This window comes from Plodia interpunctella, chromosome 6, assembly GCF_027563975.2.
Source record: "Plodia interpunctella isolate USDA-ARS_2022_Savannah chromosome 6, ilPloInte3.2, whole genome shotgun sequence".
In the NCBI taxonomy this organism is placed as follows: domain Eukaryota; kingdom Metazoa; phylum Arthropoda; class Insecta; order Lepidoptera; family Pyralidae; genus Plodia; species Plodia interpunctella.
In genome coordinates, this window is record NC_071299.1 from 10,160,537 (window position 1) to 10,179,979 (window position 19,443).

A 19,443-nucleotide genomic window follows, 5' to 3' on the forward strand; every position below is an offset into this window, starting at 1 on the left:
ATAATGATATGAATAAAAATTATTAAGCACTTAATTTAATAGATTAATTACAATTTCTTGAAAAAATTACAATTCGTCATCATTAACGAAAAAAAAACAGAAGGCTATTATTAAATAGACCTGATTGAATTTCTCTATGACAAGTTTTGTGAGAAAAAGATATTATAAATATTGAAATCAGGTTAGTGGAAACTAAATACGTAAATACGTAGGATATGTGGGACGCCTATGTTGCGTCTACACAGATTGTTATCTATGGTCACGGCCATGCTGGTCGTTATCTGTTGTATTTTATCTCTTTCATAAACTTCCGGTTGTATAATTTGATAATATTTATAGATCTATAAATAAATAAATCATTAATTTTGTTACTAACATTGTTAATAAATATTTATGTAACAGCTGCGCCCCGGGGCTTAATTCGCACCGGTGGGAATTTCGGGATAAAAAGTATCCTATGTGTTATTCCAGGTTATATTCTACTCGTGTACCAAATTTCATAATAATCCGTCCAGTAGATTTTGCGTGAAAGAGTAACAAACATACATACATATACATCCTCACAAACTTTCACATTTATAATATTACTAGGATAGGAAGAACTGTACAACTAATATATACAAATTAATTTAGATCAGTGGAGCCGTCATGCTTGCGTGACGACCTCGGTGGCGCAGTGGTAAAGTGCTTGCCTCTGAACCGAGAGGTCCCGGGTTCGATCCCCGGTCGGGTCATGATGGAAAATGATATTTTTCTTATTGGTACGGGTCTTGGATGTTTATCTATATATGTATATATTATAAAATATAGTATCGTTGAATTAGTATCCCATAACACAAGTCTCGAAATTACTTTGGGGCTAACACAATCTGTGTGATTTGTCCTAATGTATTTATTTATTTATTTTATTCTTCAAGTCTTCTGCCACATCAGTCTGTACGCGATACGCGATGAACTCAAAAACCGCTGCACGGATTTTCACGTGGTTCTCACCAATATATAACGTAGTATGTGAGTCAGAAAAGAATACTGCAAAGAACTGCAAGAAGATTTTCCCCTTGCGCCCTTTGGTATAACTATTTTTCATAGCTCCTAGAAGATTAATTTGTTGATTTTTTTCTTCTTAGAAATAACTATTTACATTTGAATGTTATTACATTTAAATATTTTAAACATTTTAAGAAAAACCTCCTTAAAAATAAAAGGTAGGTATTTAATTCATCTAGAATAGTCGCTCAATTGTGCTGAAATGGTTTTGTCCGAGTGTTATTGGGCGGACGCGAGCGGTTGTATTCATGAAATGTGCGGTTGACCCAATCAGCAGTATTTGATGTAGGCACAAATTTGGAACAATGGTAATTTTGAAATCATAATGATTAGTTATATTCTTTTTTTTATTAATAAATGAAGTGACAGAATTTGGACGTAGTTACACTTAATTTGAGAAAATAAATGATAAAATTGAATGATTTATGTGTTAGGTATTTTTTAAATGGAGTTACACGCGATTATTAATATTTTTAAATATAGTTACTAGTGACATAATTTATAGGTATCTTTAATTTGATTTTATAAATTGCAGCATATAATAACCACTGATGTTTAAGTAAATATTAAATCTTAACGATGTAAGAAAAATTACTTCAATTATAATCTTCTTCATAGCCGTATTCCTCATGACTGAGGGTCGTGGTCATTACATAGAATGAAAGAATAATCAATTAGAATAATCACCCGTAAAAAGCTTCCGTTTCTCCAGAGGAAAACAATATTGGCCAAAAATAACTTCATTTACATATTTTGATTCGTATAATACTGGGGTGTTGCCTTGAAAGCGAAAAATAACCTCTAAAATTGAAAAAGGCGATTGAATTGTTTAAAAAGTTTCCCTAATACCTTACCAGTTAAGAAGTCATCAATGAATTGACGAAGAGCATGTCGCTGTCGAGCCTGGTAATTTATAATAAAAAAAAAAGAAAAATGGTGGCAAGATCCAGCGGTTTTCCTGTGACGCAGACTCCTGCCGCAAAGGCAGTGATCTCCCAACTGCCAAACGGGACGCGCGTCCTCTCTTCGCCGCGTTTCGCGCGGTCCCCCGATTCATAATTTAAATTTTGACATAATATTTTTTTAAGTGAACTAGAGTGCCAGTTGTGTTTGACGATTTAACTTTTTAATTTAGAAGAAATGTTTGCGCATCGGAAGTGATGGTATGATTCAACTACTTAATTACATATAAGCCTCGATTAGCACTTGAGTTGATATTTATTATACGGCTAGATTAATTTTTTTGTTTCTCATTTAAAAATAAATGAAGATTACCTGTTTCCTTTGAATTTTTTATGGCTTTTGGAAATTATTTGTATTTGTGATCACAGAATCCCAGCGTTAAGTCTGTGGTTCTAAGTGTCTTGTAGGTACCCGTGTCTGTGTTTGTGTCATTATCCATTTATTAAAAACGCCCAATAAAAAATTTGAACATGTGACATCTTCTAAATAAAAAAACAATTATTTATTACTCCTCGTCACGAGCGGCGATCGCTGAGGTTTCCGAGGCTCTCGATTATATTAAAATTTCATTATATAAAATTTCACATTTACGATGGGAATCACCTCCTTAGGGAACCGATAAAATCAGATAAAATTTAATGCTCCCCGAATATCTCTCAGCTAAGCCAGATAAGTGAAATTAAGGGTGAAATTGTATATGAAATCGTCAAGTTTTCCGTCATTATTTTTTTTTCTTTTTTTCATGATAAAATAAAGCAGTTGTTGTTATAAAAAAATCTTTACGACTCGATCTGTGTCATAGTCAAGAAATGCTTGCATTAGAAATAATAATCCAGGACAACGATCTGCTTATGCGAGCTTATTTTTTTAATATCTGTAATTAATATTAGTTACTTTTAATATAGAAAAATACTGTTGCAATAAACTGTCACACAACATCATTAGCATATAAGTATTTGAAGCGTATCATATCCGTTTCGACATCTTTTAAATCATTCAAGAACAAGGTGACGCTACACTCCACACATCCCTGTCTAACATCTTTTTGGATAGCAACCATTTATCTTAACACATGGATAAATAAATAATATACATACATACACACAAACACATAATATACAGTATAAGTGTACAGTAAAAAAGCGGGTTGCACGTGAAAACTTGAATATTAACGTCGTGCATTTTTGACGTCATATGAATTTTCGGTGTCCTGACGCGAGTTTAACATTTTTTACCCATCATAAATAGTGCACAACATCGCTAAAGAAGTTTTCACTTCATCAAAAAGAAATAAATAAAACAATGCAAGGTGAATTCCGTGTAGAATTAGAAAGGAGTTCAAGTTAAGCTCTTTAATCTGAAGAATGCGGTTGGGAAAAATCCCGCTCATTAAAAGTTGGTCGTACATTCTATACAAACTGCTAAACAAGGTTCAAACGTGGCTCCAAATGAACTTCTAAAGCTGCGGTTGGAATTCATAATTATTGCTGATTGTTTCGTTATGAACTCACGTTTAATTTCAATCGGAGAAAATGTGTTTCCTTATCTCGACAAGATTTAGAATTATAGGTTATTATATGCTTACGGACAGAAACTGGAAACAACATATTTTCTGTAGCAACGTACACTGGGGCTTGTTTGCAATGCAATCGAAGTATATATCATCTAGATTCTTTTTTTTTTTCTAAAATTGACTCTGTAACCTTTTATAAATATGATTTGCTATCAAATATCTCTTGCATCTTTAGGTTTCGTGGCCAATACATTAAGATTGTAAATATGTAAAGCCAAAATGATGAAATAAGAAAAAATAAGTAAAGTTAATTAGCAATCATGTAACTTCAACTACCAGTAATACAGTTAGTTGTTCTAGTTCTTTAGCTAGTTCTTCTATTCAATTAAACATGACTAAGTTCATTACATTGTATCTAAGTGAAAAAAAAATTTGTCATTATCTAATGACAAATTTTCCACGATAGCCCAAAGAATACAAAGACTTACAAAGATCAAATTCTTCTCTAATTAATATAACCTCTCCCGTTCAATCGCCAGTATAATGAAAGGCCATTTGTATTATAATTACAAAAGCCTTCATTATCTGTAATCAGTCAAGGAGCATTGTTACCTAGACGTGAACGTCATGTGCGTGCGGTATGAAATAAGGAATTTTGTTTTTGGAACTAAGTACTTAAATCTATCAATTCAATAAAGCTCAAAAATTTGTTTGACATAGCCCTTAAGATTCGAATCTGGCACCTTTCTCTCAGAGAGCGTCTTCCCCACTAGATCACAATCGCTTTAGACAAACATAAAATTGGTCACATGATTTTTTGTTTCTTTTATTTATTTATTATAAAAGATACACACAGTTCCGTTTGAATTTGTATAGTTTTGAAAAGGACTTTTCCATTTTTATGAAATAGCTGGGGCAACATGCATGTTTACCTGTTCAATAAAAAAGTTTGAGAATTCAGATTTAGCGTAAACTACGTTACATGACTGCGTGGTTCTCAGAGCGTTGCGGCCGCGCTGTCATTTCGATCCGTCCATTTTCTTTGGGTAAGGAATAAAATTGACATTACCGCAACACAGATTAATGATTTACAAGCATGGAATTAGTAGGTGTTGTACGGAGTACCCAGTAATTCCATGTTTACAAGACAGAATATAGTAAAGGAGGAATAAGGTAAAGAATTAGAATGCGAAATTTGAAAAATTGTAATGACAGCGCGACCGCAGCGTATGAAACGCTCTGAGAACCATCCGACCACAATAAATAATAAATAAATATATTAAATCATACAGATTGAGCTAGCCTCAAAGTAAGTTCGAGACTTGTGTTATGGGATACTAACTCAACGATACTATATTTTATACCATATACATATATAGATAAACATCCACGACCCGGGCCAATCAGAAAAAAATTCATTTTCCATCATGACCCGACCGGGGATCGAACCCGGGACCTCTCGGTTCAACAATAATGAGGATAATGATTGCTAAGAAACAAATAAAATATGATTTTAACTTCATGATTTTGTCTCCTTTACTGACAGACAGCCACGCCTCATCTTGCCGCCACAATAACGCGAAGTTACGACGCACTATATTTTCCTTGCTCGTATATAACCAGCTCCTACATAACTAAGTGAATTACTAACTATATATGTATATATAATATACTATAAACAAGACCGTAAAATTGGGTAAACAACCCCATATAGACATATGGGGTAGTTTATTTATTTTATTTTATCTTTACTGAAGTAGTTTGCAAGAAGTTGAATTATATAGTAGATATTCAAAATCTGTATGAATTATTATGAATTAACATAGATGAGATCTTGTTAGATGATTTAATTTCAGGCTAACGATCATTGAGAATAAAGCATTATTTTGTTCGGCAGGATTTTGAATACCTACATACGATAATATATGTATAAATATCTTAGATTATCGATAGAAATATAAATCTCACATGTTACGCCATCACTGTATTAGTCTAGAATTGTTGATAGTAGATAAATAAATATATACGGACAAATCACACTGAGTTAGCCCCAAAGTAAGTTCGAGACTTGTCTTATGGGATACTAACTCAACGGTACTTTATATCAAATACATACATAGATAAACATCCAAAAACCGGGATAATCAGAAAAAGATCATTTTTCTCATGACCCGACCGGGGATCGAACCCGGGACCTCTCGGTTCCGCGGCAAGCACTTTACCACTGCGCCACCGAGGTCGTCAAGAATAAGATCTCTCTCTCTCTCCTGAGCGATTCTCCGGTTTCTTCTTCACCTATTAATCGCCGGAGCCTGGGTCCATTCTCCTACTCCTTAACCACATCGTACTGTTTTAATCTCTGATCACTTGAAGTGAGCACTTTTTGAGTTTGTCCCTTTTGTTCCCTTATATCTGGCGTATTTAAAAAATGGCTGAGTCGAGACCACGCGAACGAAGTCGTGAGCATCACAACGCTTTGAATAAGTATTTAAAATGCTAAAGATAGAACTACGATCGGCATTTTGAAAATAATTTTTGTCATATTCATTTTCGTCCGGAAGTTTGAGCTGAACTTCAAAGCGTAGTTCGGAACTACGAGTATGTGTCCTCGTACGTAGCTGTTATATAGACGGACGAGTTCCAAGAATATTTGTCAGTATAATCGCAAAGTTAGTAAGTGTTACTGTTTTGTACAAAACTAGCTTTTACCCGCGTCTTCGCCCGCGTTACTTTTCCGGGATGAAAAGTAACCAATGTCCTTTTTCCATACTTCAAACAACATATATTTATGTAAAAGATCAAGAAGATTGGTTGAGTAGATAGAGCGTGAAGTGCACTTTCGCATTTATATTATTAGTTAGGATTTAAAATACTTTATTAAACTTAGGATGATATATTGTAGGATATATTTATTGACGTTAAAAAGTCAGGTGAAGAAGCGGCTCAACAAACTTCACCGCAGCCTTTTCTCTCAATATCATTGAAAGCATTGTAATTTGGCATCACAGTAATTTTCACTGGTGTTTCTAATAAATAAGGGCCTTTGAATAGTCATCAAAATAAAAAATTGTCATCTACCCATTTTGTTGTACTTATAACTATCTATTTGAGCTAAAGTACTATGTTGCTTTAGATAATTAGAACACTAAACACTAGATCCAGGTCGTAGCAGGACCTATAACTTGCCAATTAATGTTAGTACTGTTCGCGTAACGTGAACTAGCTGGTTGGTTTAATACGACAATGAGAGTAACCCACCGTCTTAGCCTAGGTACGGAATGCTGAACAACGCGATGGGATGCTGTGCGACAGTAGCGACAACGACGCACTACGTTGTGTTGTGGGATCCCTTTTTTCGCATAATTTTTTATCCTAATTTAATTTAGCAACACGAGTTAGGCATATATTTTTTTGTCATAAAAATTTTTTAACATACTTGTTTCTTGGCATACCTTTTCAATAAGCATAATTATAGTTTAGGCTAATGTATTTTACCATAATTTTGATTTGCATAAAGCTATTGTGTAGCAGTAGGTTAGGGTGCGGCGGGGTGGGACTTGAGCCACCCATAAGCCGCCAATATGCTTAAAAATTGTTATGTTTATGGTGGGTATGCGTAAAAAAATTGTGCCTTAAAACATTATGCCAAATTAATATTGTGCATAACTAGTATTATGAAAAGTAAAATTATGACATAAAATTGTATGCATAAAAATAGGGAATCGTACGTTGTAGCACCGTTATATTCCTTTGTTTTCTTAAAATAAACTACATACTACTACGTACATTTTTTAAGTTCTTCTGCATTGATCCGTCGACGGCTGTCGACATGACAGAGGGCGTCGTAGTAGCGTAACCGAGCAGAAGCCTAGGGTTACCAGCTAATCTGCACCCAGTTCCCCGTAAGGGGTTACGGGGAACAGGGTGAAATGGTCCCAGTCCGGGAGGACTGATCACCCGTCTGATGCTCACACAGGCGTCCTCAAAAAGCAACAATAATAACTAAGTAATAGGGACACGCTTTTAGGACTGCAGGCGGCAATAACATACATATTACTTACTGGATCTTGCCCGGGGCTTCGCTCCCGTGGGAATTTTGAGATAAAATATAGCCTATCAATCTTCGAAACTACCGAACCGATTCCAAAAATTCTTTCACCATTATCCAAGATTTTCCTACGTGAGCGAAGCCCCGGGCAATATCTAGTATTGTTATAAAGAGGTAAGAGTTTGTGAGTATTTGACTTTATGAATTTCTATGTTTGAGGCGGGTAATCTCCGATAATACCGAACCGATCTCAAAAATTATTTCATCATTAGAAAGGTAAATTATCCAAGATTGGTACAGGCTATATTTTATCTAAAATTCCCACGGAAGCGAAACCCCGGGCGACATCTACTATATGATATAGATCGCACAGCGTCGCGCTGCGTGAAGAAAAAACATATTCTATGTTGTAACATACAACCAAAAAAGTTTGGTTTAGTGTGTCAAAAATTTGGTATCCTTGAGTTTGCCACGTGGTAAAAGATCCAGAATAAAAAGTGTAAGCTTTAAGAAAGCTCTATATAAGCTTGTAAAAGATTCAATTATTTATATTAAAAACTAGCCGTTATTTATATCACAAACATACATACTCATCGTCACTATAAATTGCTTTTTTTTTTAAATATATTTCATTAAATGTGAAGCCGAATTTATTGATATTGCTAGTAACATTTCTCATTCTGTTTACATTTATTTCATCTCAATAAAATGCTTTGGCGTTAAACGAAGAAAGTTTCTACTATTTTATAAGTTTGAGAATGAACGACATGAAATATGAAGCTATTTATAGCGATGAACAAGAAGCTTATCGTAAGACGACTTTCCGAAGCTTTTGCGAACCTGTGGCCGCTTAAAGCACAGTATATTATATTATGTTTCTTTTTGTTTTGGATATTTTAAATAAAATTAAGTTTTAATAGTGAAATTTATAGTTTAAAAAAGCGCTTGTGACTACGAGACGAAATTATTTTCATTTTAATGCCTTTTTTAGAATTTTACAATCATCGGTGAAAAAAGAAACTCTTGGCTCCTTTTACCCTGTAAGTTATAAAGACGTGATACTGTATCTGTATTAGTAAAATAAAAACATCCCAAAAATAATTCGCGAGATAAAACAAAGTACAATATTATTTTTTAGTTATATTGTACTTTATTTTATACTAGCCTTTGCCCGCGGCTTCGCCTGCGTCAGTTTCTCACGGGGACAGTTCAGAGATCTATCCATTTCTTGCAATATTTCACGAATGTCGATTGAATAGAAGCATGAAGAGGAACATACAAACTCACTTTATATTTATCGTAGATATTAAATGAAATCGAAAAAGTGGAATAGGATTGAACAAATCTGAAATTATTTTAGGACTCGGTTGTATAGAATATTGTTTGTTCTCTCAACACTACATGGGAAAAGGATGTCTGTTCTAGATGTACCTACTAGAAGATATTTGTTCTGTATCTATGATTGTATCCATGGATAAATAACGCAATGCAATATTTACTTTTAAGTTTGGTCCAAGAAATGTTATACATATAGAATAGATATAACAAAATATTTGTTTATATAAATATTTAAATCTATGTTGTCGATTCAAATATTATACTTAAAATTGTAAATAAAAGTTCAATAAGTCGTGTTTAGATGATATTTACACATTCTTAAGACATCATCGGCAGGTAATAGACATTGATAAATTTCACTCTTTGTAAATCACAAAGAGAGAAGAGACTGGACGGCCCGCATCAGGAAAGGTAGCCAAGAATAGCCACAGAATGGGTCCCTGTAGGCTGGCGACGAAAATGTGGCCGCCCCGAGACAAGACGGTCGAACGATTAAGATGCGACTGATAAAAACTGAAGGAGTTCCGCAACGTACAGGAAAGTATAGCGAAGTGGGACACAAATAAACAGGATTTTTTTTTTCAAAAATGTCATTTTTGCCACAAGCTTGTACTCGTATTGTCATCAGAGGCATCTTATGGCATTTAACGCTTGAAAAAAAAAAAAACAATATCCGTGCTGTAGGCTGAGGAGTTCCCTCGTTTGGAGCCAATCGCGGCTGCGCTGTTAGATCATGCTTATCATAATAATGCATTGTCATGGAAACTGAAGCGACGTGGGAAATTTCAACTCTGTAGGACAACTAGAAGTAGGAGAAATCTAACTTGTACGATTTCATTACAGACAACCGGACAGTTAAAAGAAAGCTAAATATAAACTTGTAAAAAAGGATTAGCTCTGACTGAAAAGTCAGCTAAATGAGTTAATTGTAGGTATGTACTATACTTTGCGGGAAAAGACATGGAACAATTTGTAGGAAACGGGACAGGACAAGATCCGGAACGAGACACGTAGCGGAAATCGTAGCGGGAAACGGGGAATTGAACTAAAGATGACAAAAATACGAATTTTAATTATAGAGTAATAAATGAATTTTACCAGTCTTAGAATACGCGACAAAAGAATAACTGAAATTTTACTTCGATTCTTTTTAAGAACTGAAATTCACGCGTGCGAAGTATAAAATGAGTTAGAATACAGTTTATTCATATTATTATCATTAAGCTTGTTTAATATTTTAAAATTAAGTTTACTAAACTAATGATCACCCTAGTTAACTTGCCATTTAACCATGGCTAAGCGTCGTTTAGCTGTAGTGTTGAACGTTGCTTGTCATTGAATGACGTCGTTCAGTCAAAGGGCTAGTTTGGTTGAACGGCTATTTTAAAATACACGTTTTAATGTTTTAATGAATAATACAACGTTAATTTTTAGCAAAGTATTTGCTTCTTTTTGCTACTTCTTTTTTTTTACTCTATTTCTTAACATTCTCATATTTTCTCTAATTTTTTAACATTCATAGGTGATAAAACGAGATCACTAGCATTGCGTCTATACACCATGTGGTGTGCTCATTTGAGGGCGTCATTTAATACATATTTCATTTTATTTATTTTATCATTATAAAAACTAAAAGGCGGGCTTAAAGCCCAGGACTTTCTTCTACATCAGACATCCGGCAGAGAGATAAATTCTGAGAATTTAGTATGAACTTCGACATGAAGCATGTATCGGCATGTGGCATTCATATGAGATACGTCACGTCTGAATCGAAGTGTAGGCGAAAAAGTAGAAAAGCGGACCCTGGGCTCAACGGCTGCGGAAATAACCGGGAAAACACTCAGATGATAGAGATGACATATCATATACAGAGATACTATTTATTTTAGTAATATACCTAGGTCTAATACATATATAAGACCTACATTTGTTAATGACGTCCTTGGAGAAGGCCGCGGTGAAGTTTTTTGCGCCGCTTCTTATTCACCTGCGCTTTGGAAGTCGGCAGTAGACTTTGTTTAAGTAAATATTTTTGACGTCAATAAGTGATATATATCATCCAAATTGAATAAAGAAATTTGAATTTGAATTACGAATACTAATATTCCGACGGCATCAAAGCAAAGTACCGCTTGAAAACTTCATTTTTTTTAGAAGGCAACTAATTAAAAGTCTAATTAGGCCCATAGATTAGTCTATGGGAGATATACTGAAGTGTACAACTACTTATGTTTATTTCGGAGTAAGTTCGTATCTAGACTAGTGTTAGTAAAAGGCTTTAAACTATTTTGTGTGTAGACGCTTCTTGCAGTGTTAATTAATTTTTAAGAAAATTGTTTTGTTAATAGTTTTCCTCATTAATATCGGTTTTATAATAGTAAAAGCTAGGGAAACCTGTTGTTGGCTTTGTTATAGTTGAAATTTTTGTAATTTTCATAAATGTATGTATGTTGGTTTTCTTAATAAACAAATAAAAAACAATTGAAATTTGTTGTTCTTAGTATATTTATGTAAAGTGGCTTGCGGTTGCATATCCCTGCTGGAGATAACGAATGATTGTGGAGAATTCCTAAAATACTCCACTTAAGTGACGTCAGACAGGTAGCATTAAATTTTCATATGCTACTCACGCTGACGACAAGCGGGGTTAAGGTGAAAGCGCACTTGAAACGGAGACTTATGGAATAAGTTAAAGCATATGTTAGGTAGATGATGCTTCAGTGAAGTTTGTTATCTTTAACTTTAACAACTTATTTGCTAGGGATTTTCGTAAAATTATAGTTTTCAGTCGATTTTTATTTATTCAATATTCTTTTCGAGTGTACTTATTGCTAACACTGGTATCAGATTTTATTCCAGTCGCCTAAAGGCATCTGTCATTTTTACGACTTCCAACCGACATCTAGTGACAAGTCAACCTTAGGCATATATATATATATGACAATTCATCTCAAACACTGCAAATTAGGCCTTTGAAGGCCTAATTTTCCGAAAATTCCGCAAACACGCAAAAAACTAATCACGCTTTATATCCACGATTCGTCGATATATTTCATAGGACGTGCCGCCATCTGTGGAATACAGCCTAATCCGATATCAAATCGGCATTTAGTATTTTTTATCAGTTTTGTCTTTCATACAGCGTAGGCAATTTTGGATCCTGTTATTTTTCGAATATATCGTTTTTGACACGTTCAGGTCAAAAAATATCGGTAAATAAAGGAGATTTTCTTTATAATCCAGTCAAAAATAACTTCACAAAGCTTGCGAATAGTTTCCAGTCCATATATTTTGTTCTGGAACGTTCCTCAGTATATTTGCATATAGATATGTTATGGGCGCTTTACGAGCCATTAAATTAAAATACAAAGTTGCTTGTAACTCTGGAACTAGGTACGTTTTCTTTATCGTGTTTCGGGAGATATTGTTTCTCGAGAAAACAAAAACTTTATATCTAGGTTACTAACGCTTCTTGTATTTGCTTATTTTGAACCCCCGACGCAAAAAGAGGGGTGTTATAAGTTTGACCGCTAAGTGTGCCTGTCTGTCTGTGTACGTTTTTTTTTTATTTGATAGCAAATTTTAATGCTGTGGTTTTTAGATATGTCTTATCAAAATCGGTTAAGCCGTTCAAAAGCTGTAGCGAAATGAATATAATGAAAGTCGGGGGTTTTTTAATCTTATAAATAAACTTGTTTATAGTATAGTAAACATATGAGCGTGTGGGCAACCTGATGGTAAGCAAACACCGTAATCCATCACCACACGGTCTGTGAAAGCCATAGTATTTCTTGATAATCCCAATGTTGAACTTATTCAAGAACACCACTGACGATAGTTATACTATTAAAAACTAGCGGCAAGCCCCTGCTTCGCACATATGTTCGTTCGTACATTATGTACATATAAAACTTTCTCTTTAATCACTCTATCTATTTAACCCTTATCGAAATCCGTTGACGTAAATTTTAAGGCTACCTAAACAAACGACTTCTATTGTTAAAATGTATCTAACAGAGGAAATAAATTTCTGTGAGTTTCTTGACCAAAGAATGCGCATTTTCCACGCTATTCGGATCAAACACTATACTGCTTTTCAAGTATTAAATATATAATTAATAGGTATAATTTGTATATATATATATATATATATATATACTATATGTATTTATATATGTCAATATACATATAGGAACAAATCACACAAGATTGAGTTAGCTCCAAAGTAAGTTCGAAACTCTTGTTATGGGATACTAACTCAACGATGCTATATTCTATAACATTACATAGATAGATAAATATTCAAGACCCAAGTTAATCTGAAAAAGATCAATCATGTTGACCTTACCGGTCTCGAACCCGGGACCTCCAGTGTAGCTGTCCGGCACGATGACCATTAGGCCACGGAGGTCGTCAATTTATAACAAAAAAGCATTGACAGCTGATAGGAAACAACAGCTGTTTCAAAGAGGGTTGACTTCAGACGTGATGGCACTTGAAGCTTAAATAATTTATTTAGTTTACTTTGCTCCCAGAAGTCACATATCCACTTCGTATTTGCAATGCTTTCAGGTGGCATTAATGATCCCGCATATCGGTTAATCGCTATAGTAAATAAATTGACCGAATTAATAATCGTGCATAATGATAATGTGAAACAATGTTGAAATCGGAATGAAAACATCGTATCGGTCCGAATTCATTTGGACAACATGGCGCGTCGCATTTCTCAATAAATGTTTAACTACAAATTGTTTTGTTTCAAATGTGATGTGCACATTTGATTGTGATTAGGTATACGGATAGCGGCGTGTGCTCCCGCCCTAGAGTAGGACCACTCCATATCCTAACGTGCTTGTCTCTAAGCCTTAATAGCTGATAGGTAACAATAGTGTTCCCAAAGACGGTTGACGTCAGACAGGCGGCCAGTGAAATCATAGCCAAATCTTCAAAATTTTACTTCAATTTTTTCCGCGAAAATTTTACTTTATTTTTTCCGCGAACTCTGGTTCTTGGGCCTCACATTTTCAAATATAACCGAGAACCCGCAAAAATGATAGACACGCAATACCTATCACGTATTTAAGGATTACGGGGTAGACACAGCTAGGATTTGAAAAATTTGATATTGATGAAATCGAGATTTAAGTAATGACAGATTGTTGGGTATAATTATGGGAAGAATTTCCAGTTCTCTTAATTAAATTTCACAATCTGGAAAAAGAAACAATTGACACGCAAATGTAAGGATATGCGAATGGGCTCAGAGGTGACCCGACCCAAATTGCATCCGCAACATAAGACGACGAAAGAAATATACCACGATCTGAACATTTGGTAAGAAAACCAGTGAAACTTTCAAGGTGTCTTAAGCCTAAAATGTGCCAGATGTTATGCGTACCATGAAAATGGCGTCTAAAAACTTGAGATATTATCTCTAACGGCAATTCCCCGGGATATTGTGGCGAAAATAAAAGCGAAAAGGCTGCCAAGAGTACAGTCACCAGTCTCTGCTGAAGAAACTAATCAGAATTCGGGATTAAATACAACTGGTTAAAGTAATTGTACTCGTATGTTTTGACACTATCACAATTTACAATATTTGACATTGACAGCACGAGAAAAAAATACTTATAGCTTAAAGTATCCTTGTAAAATATTCCCATTTTAAGTAGCAACGAGCGGGTTAAGAAGCTGAAGCGGTCTGGGTGTATGCAGGAACAAAAACTAGCGTATCCACATAAATACACTTTAATTCATAGACCACACGTACAGTTTCATAAAAAGATAGAAAGGAGTACAGAGAAGAAACAGTCGATAGTCCAAACGATACACAAGAAGAAAGGTGAAAGACATACAAGTCACAAGCTCAAGCAAATCACGACTGGTGGGATCTCGCTCGGCTGGTCGGTCGACTCCGGCGCAGCGCGTGTCTACTAGCTGTAGCTATAGATGTATGATGCGTTTTATGACGCATAAGTTTGCCGCGCGGGTTTGCCCGTTGAATATTTTAGTAATGTAATAAATATGTGTGAATATAAATATAATTAAGATAGAATTAGTAAATAGATAATATTAATACATACTATAAATTATATTAATAGATAATTATATAAATAAATTATAATAAATATGTAGGTTCCCTACATCACTCCCCTCCAAAGACCGTGTCTACGGGCGATAATAGTCCGGGAAACGTACTTTTCTCCCCGAACGCGTTGTTCGTGAGATAGGGGCGTCGGGGATAACTGGAATGTTGGTAGTTTCACGGAATTCCGGGTCTGGAGGACTGGGGGATGGCAAATTTGAGTCATCGATCAGTATGTAGGCTGGTTTCAGCCGATCTACGCTTACAGTCGTCTGTTTCCCTTTTAATTTAATCTTAAAAAATTTGGCACCTCTCTTCAGAACTTCGTGTGGCCCTGTGTAAGCAGGCTGAAGTGAGCCACGCAACATGTCTTCCCGAAGAAATACATGGCTGCAAGTGGCGAGCTCTTTGAACACGAAAGTTCTGTGAGATGAGTGATGCTGGGGGGGAACGGGACGTATGTTGTCGGCGAAAGCTTTCATACGAGCTGAGAAGTCGGTGATGTCGGTCGTATAGCCAGGTATGTTGTGACCAAAGAATTCACCGGGTAGGCGAAGAGGTTCACCATATACCAACTCAGCCGATGAGCTTTGGAGGTCTTCTTTGAAGGCGCTCCTGATGCCCAGGAGAACAAATGGCAGAGTCTCCGTCCAGTTGAGAACTGCGTGGCAAGTGATGGCCGCCTTCAGCTGCCGATGGAAGCGTTCAACCAAGCCGTTGCATTGCGGGTGGTATGCCGTGGTCTTCCGATGATCAAAACCGATGGATTTGGACAGCTGCTGGAATAGCGCTGACAAAAACTGTCGTCCGCGGTCGGTGACGATCTCTGTGGGACAGCCATAACGGGATACCCAACAAGCTATAAACGCTTTGGCCACTGTTTCGGCGGTGATATCGGTAAGCGGCACAGCTTCGGGCCATCGCGTAAAGCGATCGACGAGTGTGAGGCAGTACCGATAGTCACCGTCAGGGGGTAGTGGACCGACGAGGTCCAAATGGACGTGTTTGAATCGCGCCGAAGGCAAATCGATCGTACCTATTGGTGACGCAACGTGCCTGTTTACCTTCGAGCGCTGGCAAGCCAAACACGCCTTTGTCCACTCTCGGCAGTTTTTCCTCATCAGTGGCCAGACGAAGCGTTGTGCAACGAGCTTGGCTGTGGCATTCGCACCAGGGTGCGAAAGCGAATGAAGGCAGTCGACAACTTGTCGACGCAGTGCTTTGGGAACAAAAGGCCTGGGGGCTGGTGTGCTGACGTCGCAGTACAGTTCAGTACAACTCCCAGGTACGTTCATCTTCTGGAGGCGTAAAGACGTTCCTCCTTGAAGGTGTTCTGACAGCTCGGAGTCTGTGGCTTGGAGTTTGGCCATGACTTCAAGATCGACGGGCATCTGCAGCTCACAAATGCGGGAAAGCGTGTCGGCAACGACGTTGTCCTTCCCGGAGATGTGACGCACATCCGTTGTGAACTGTGAAATGAAGTCGAGGTGTCTATACTGACGTGGCGAACAGTTACTTTTCCTCTCGTGGAAAGCGTAACACAGAGGCTTGTGGTCAGTATAGACTGTGAAGTCAGTGGCCTCCAGCATATGCCGAAAGTATTTGATACTCTCGTATATTGCAAGGAGCTCACGGTCATATGGAGAGTACTTAACTTGTGACGGGCTCAACTTGCGCGAGAAAAACGCTAGTGGCTGCCAGTCGCCATCCTTTAGCTGCTGCAGGACCCCACCTATCGCCGAATCTGAGGCGTCAGTGACGAGTCCCAGCCTAGCTTGGGAATCAGGATGGGCCAAAAGAACAGCGTCGCAAAGGCTCTTTTTGCACGCTTCAAAAGCATCCCAGGCGGTACCTGTAATGGTAACGGGGTGAGAGGCTTTGATCGACCCAGTGAGTAGGGCATTTAGTGGAGCTTGAATCTGGGCAGCGTTGGGCAAAAATCGCCTGTAAAAATTTATCATGCCCAGAAATCGCCTGAGCTCTCTGGCCGTCCTAGGCACTGGGAATTCAGCTAGGGCCTTCACCTTGCTGTCAAGTGGTTTGGTGCCGCTCTCAGATATGATGTATCCGAGGAACGTTACCTCAGGGGCACCGAAAATGCACTTATTAGTGTTGATGAGCACACCGTAGTTTTTCATTCGGGTGAAGAGTTGACGTAGATGACCCTCGTGTTCGGCCTGGGTTTTGCTGAATATGAGAAAATCATCCAAATATGGATAGCAAAAATCCAAGCCGCGGGTCATTTCATCGACAAACCGTTGAAAAGTTTGCCCGGCATTACGCAACCCGAAGGTCATGTACGGAAACTCGAAGAGTCCGAAAGGTGTGGAAATTGCAGTTTTCGGGATATCTGCTGGAGAGACTGGGATGAAATGGTAGGCTTTTACAAGGTCAACCACAGAAAAGAATTTACATCCAGCGAGGGAGTGGGAAAAGTCATGTATATGGCGAATAGGATATTTGTCCGGTATAGTCCTGGCGTTCAATAACCTATAATCACCACAAGGGCGCCACCCGTTATCCTTTTTAGGAACGAGGTGTAGGGGTGATGCCCATTGGCTATCAGACGGACGCGCGATACCGTTAGCGACCATAGCATCGAACTCGGTCTTTGCTATTTTGAGTTTATCAGGCGCTAATCGGCGGGGTGAGCATGACACAGGGGGTCCAGGCGTGGTTCTAATATGATGTGTGGTGTTATGCTTGACGATGTCCGGAATACCAGCGGGACGTGTTATTTCCGGAAATTCGGATAAAATGGCATGATACCTACTGTTACCACCAGTCGGGATTTTCACGCTGGACACCAGGGTGCTGCTTGTAGCTACTCTAGTAACAGTGCTGACATTGGTCAGGCTATCGATCAACTTTTGGTTCCTGATGTCAACAATAAGTTGATAAAATGATAAAAAGTCTACGCCAATGATAGGTTTTGTGACATTAGCAACCACAAATCGCCACGGAAAGTTCAAAATTCAAAAATTCAAAATTCATTTATTCCTTAAAAATATGCGTACATAGAGGTGGTCAATGAAATTTAGTGTCAAACATACTTTGCCATCTGAGGCGTAGGAAATAGCATTACACAAAGTCAAACATAAATTAATAGATTAAGATTATACATTGTCACAATTAGATAATAATATTTTGTACAGTTGTCCTATAGGAACTCCTTAACACTATAATAACATTCCTTCAGTAAAAGTTCGTGAACTGCTTTTTTGAACCTTCGGAATGGCAAACATTTTATTGCTTCAGGTAACTTATTATAAATCTTTATACACATTCCGTAACAATTATTAAAATACATTTTTGTCCGCGGTACGTGACCGTGTACTAATCTATCTCCACGTCTTGTGTTACGGGGATATATGTCAGATGCCTTCTGAAAAAGTGACAAATTCAGTTTAACAAATTTCACTATCTCTAAAATATATATGCATGGCAGTGGAAGTATTTTAAATTTTTGAAAAAGAAGTTTACAAGATATATATGGAGCCACTCCTGCAATGGCTCTAATACATTTTTTTTGTGCAAGAAAGGCTTTATTGATGTCAGCACTGTTTCCCCAAACAATAACACCGTATCTAAGCACCGATTCAACATAACCATAGTATGCAAAAAGAGTAGATTCCAGAGAAGCTATTTTTCGCAATCTGAATAAAACATATACATACTTATTTAGTTTGCAGCAGATGTTGTTAATATGTGTTTTCCAATTAAAATGTTCGTCAATAGTTACACCTAAAAATGTCACTATATTAGCCTGATTCAAAAGTTGTCCGTCATACTCTATATTTATTTCTTTATTTCTATTCAAACCTTTATTGAAATGCATATAGTTTGTTTTATTTAAATTAACAGAAAGATTATTTTTACTCAGCCATTTTATAACCTCTTTTACGGCCATGTTTACTTCATATTCATGTTCTTCCGACGTAAACCTAAATTTAAATTTAGCTGTATATAGCCATAAGTATCGATAGCCGAACCATTGGCAGCGCTCAATTGATAATCGGATTTATCACGAGTACGATGCTCTTTAATTGCATAAATAGGGAACACACAAATGTCACTACCAGTGTCTATCAGATAGTCTATATTACTTGCACGATCCTTGACGAAAAGGCGACCGGTATGAGTCTGGCAGTCGTCCGTCGCCATCACTGACTGCCGGGAAGGTTTCCCGATCCTGAACGGTAATCGCACGGTTTTACACAGTGTTTCGCGTTGGATCCGTGTTTGTGGTGGTACCAACAGATTGGGAAGCGTCGGTAGTTGGACTGGGATCTTTGGCTGCGCGATGACGATCCGCTGCGTGACCTGGGTCCATGGCCTCGCTCTCGTTGACGTGGCTGTCGGCTGATCTGCGACTGCAGCGCACTGACCTGCTTTGTCAACTGCGCCACCTGCTGTGTTAGCAGGTCGATCGATGATGACGGTGCT

The 19,443-nt window shown here is 37.2% G+C and overlaps 1 protein-coding gene across 7 annotated transcripts in view; it reads left to right on the forward strand.

Moving 5' to 3' along the window:
• Positions 1-2,024: 2,024 nt before the first annotated feature.
• The window catches only part of LOC128670722 (uncharacterized), a 57,526-nt gene continuing 40,107 nt past the window's right edge, over positions 2,025-19,443 (forward strand). For all 7 annotated transcript variants that reach the window (XM_053746653.2, XM_053746657.2, XM_053746651.2 and 4 more), the window contains exon 1: positions 2,025-2,210. The gene's annotated coding sequence lies outside the window, so the exon portion shown is untranslated. The remainder of the gene's footprint in view (positions 2,211-19,443) is intronic.